Source organism: Eretmochelys imbricata, chromosome 18 (assembly GCF_965152235.1).
Source record: "Eretmochelys imbricata isolate rEreImb1 chromosome 18, rEreImb1.hap1, whole genome shotgun sequence".
Lineage (NCBI taxonomy): Eukaryota > Metazoa > Chordata > Testudines > Cheloniidae > Eretmochelys > Eretmochelys imbricata.
Window position 1 is genome coordinate 8,488,239 of NC_135589.1, and position 3,124 is coordinate 8,491,362.

A 3,124-nucleotide genomic window follows, 5' to 3' on the forward strand; every position below is an offset into this window, starting at 1 on the left:
GAGGCGGGACACGGGCTGCCGCTCCCGGGGGGACCCAGCTGCCCCGCCCCGAAGAGTAATACATCCGGCGGAGCGCCTCCGAGCGGGGATGTCCCAACCCCGCCCATTCCCTAGGGATGGCATACTGTGCCGCTAACCCTTCCCCCCCTTCTCAGCACATGGTGCAGTCCGTTCCATCCTAGGGCGGGGCGGTATTAGCCAATCAAATCATAACTCGGGGGCCTTCTGCCCAATCAGCTGCTGTTTGAAGTTACAACCCGCCGCAGGGAGGGAGGTGTCGGCAAAGTTGTTTAAAGGGTCACGCAGGTGGCCGGGGGTGGGGAAGGGGAGAGTTTGGTTAGACCAATGAACGGGGGCGGGGACCTCAGGCCTGTCTGGACCAGCCCCCACCCCGCCCGAAGGTTCCCATGGGGGGACGAGAATTAGAGAATAAAATAAATGTATGTAATGAAATGAGAACTATGAATAGTGACTAGAAACTGACCAAACTGGCCCCATGGGCACAACCCTGGGCACCCCTTGGTCCCATAGCACAGCACAAGGCTTGGCCCTTCAAACGCGACTGTGAAAATTGTATCCGCCGTCTGGGGAACAGAAACAGGAGGATGTTGCTCGGGGACAAACGCTCCGTGTCCCACCTGTTGAATCCTTGTCAGGCTATTGGAACAAATCCAGGGCCACGTGAGGATTTTTACAGTTGTCAAGACACTGTGCCCCAAAGCCACGCAGTACCCTGTGGCAGTTGCAGGGGAACCCCCATCCTCCCACTCCAAAAACACAGGGCTCAACTGGATGAGCTGAGAGAGAAATCTCTTCCCACAAGGAGCGTGAGATGCCACCCATGGGGCTTCAGGATAGGCTGTGAAGCAAAACATACACAGCCCAGCAGGATTGCAAGGCCTATTTGCGATCCAGCTGCTAACCTCCCCGAAATCTGTGAAGAGGGCAAATAAGCTACACAGTTTAAAAAAAAAAAAAAACGTGTGCAAAGATTTTCAAAAGCAACTTTACTCATTTTGGGGACCTATTGAGATATCTGAAAGGGGGCTGATATTCAAGAAATGCTAAGACCTCACCCTTTGAAAATCAGGCCCTTTTGACATGTCTCAAGCCAGGCAGCCAAAATCACTAGTTGCACTGGAAAATCTTGGCCTCCGAGTCTAGAAAGCCCAGTTCACAATGTACATCATTCGTTCCTGTGTAAATACAAAAGGCAGGCACTGGAAGAAGTTACATTGTTTGTTTCGTGTTTAAGGGGGGCACTGTCTAAAGTTTAGAGAGCCGCTCTCAACTGGCCTCCTGCAAAAGAATGAGAAAAATCTCTTCCTCTGACAGAGGAATGGTGACAAGTCCCTGCTCATCTCCCCTCGAAAACGGTAAAACAAAGCAATGTCTTCTGGGCTTAACACAAGGCCTGTTTTTTCATTCAGGCTTGGGACGGGGGGGGGGAGGAGGGGTCTGCTGAAGACTTTTTCCTTTTTCAGTTGGGGATTGAGTTACCTGTGGGGTCAACTGCTGATTTCAGTTTGATTGTTTTTGAAACTGTAAAAAAAAAACAGAGCAGGTTGTTATAAATCTAAATAGAGTCTTGGTGCCCCGTTACTGCGAAGTTACAGACTTGGCTTTGAAGTATTCCCCTCCCCTTCATGGGCACTTAAAATTGAGACATCCATGTGAAAACAAGGGAGCTCTGGGTTTTCCTACAATCTTTGCTATTGCTCTTAATTCACAGGAGAGTAGAGGAAACAATGGAGAAGTGAATAATTCACCATCAGTGCTACTGTTGTCTCTTTTGAATGAGCAGAGTTCACGGCCAAGGCAAAAAAAAAAAAAAAAAAAAGGGCGGGCGAGGGGGGGGGTGTTTGTTAAAGGCTTGTTTAAACAAATTCTGTTTGTCCTACATACAAACTAGAGCTTTGTGTAATTCATCAGTTTATGTAATTTTGAAGCATAAAGATGAACTTTTGACCCAATGTAGAAATCTTGTCCTAGAGTAGCCTCAGTTACATTCCATAGAACACAGGTGGCTTAATTTTCATGCACCAGCATGATCCATATAGTTTCAAGGGGTCAGAGTATCTTGCCCACTCTTAGATATTTCTCAAAAAGAAGAGGAGTACTTGTGGCACCTTAGAGACTAACATTTATTTGAGCATAAGCTTTTGTGAGCTACAGCTCACTTCATCGGATGCATTCAGTGGAAAAGACAGTGGGGAGATTTATATTAGTCAGTCTCTAAGGTGCCACACGTCCTCCTTTTCTTTTTGCAGATACAGACTAACACGGCTGTTACTCTGAAACCTTAGATATTTCTGTTGTCCTTTCAAAACATGAGGACATGCTTCTGAAAAGTAAAGTTCAGTCTTTCTGACTTCCATCAGGAAGCAGCAACAGAGCCACCCGGAGGAATTTAGCAGGAGTTCTTCAAAATTATGGCTCGAATGTTGTTTTTTAAGTCAGGGGGATTTTTGTTTAGTTCTGAGGGTATTTCAAATTCAGAGGCTATTTGCTAAGACAGCATAAGATGCAAGGTAGCTCCAACCTTGGACCAATGTCCTTTAGCGAGCGTGGTGTAGAAGGGAAGAGCATTTATAAGAGAAACTTATTTAGACATAGCAGGCCAGCTGTGTGCAGTCATATTCCTTTTTCTGCTACTATTCAAATTAATAAAGTTTCTGATTCATAGTTAGGTCCCTACCAAATTCACAGCCATGAAAAACACGTCGCGGACCGTGAAATCTGGTCTCCCAGCACGAAATCTGTTGTGTGTGCTTTTACCCTATACGATGCAGGTTTCACAAGGGAAACCAGCATTTCTCAAATTGGGGGTTCTGACCCAAAGGGGAGTTACGGGGGGGCCACAATGTTATTTTAGGGGGGCCACCCTTACTTCTGTGCTGCCTTCAGAGCTGGGTGGCTGGAGCGTGGCAGCTGGTGGCCAGGCACTCAGCTCCGAAGGCAGGGCCCCGCCAGCAGCGCAGAAGTCAGGGTGGCAATTCCAGACCACACCACCCCTCTGTGCTGCTGCTGGCGGCAGCTTTGCTGTCAGAGCTGGGCTCCTGGTCAGCATCCGCCGCTCTCCAACTGCCCAGCTCTGAAGGCAGCGGCCCCGCCACCACCAGCA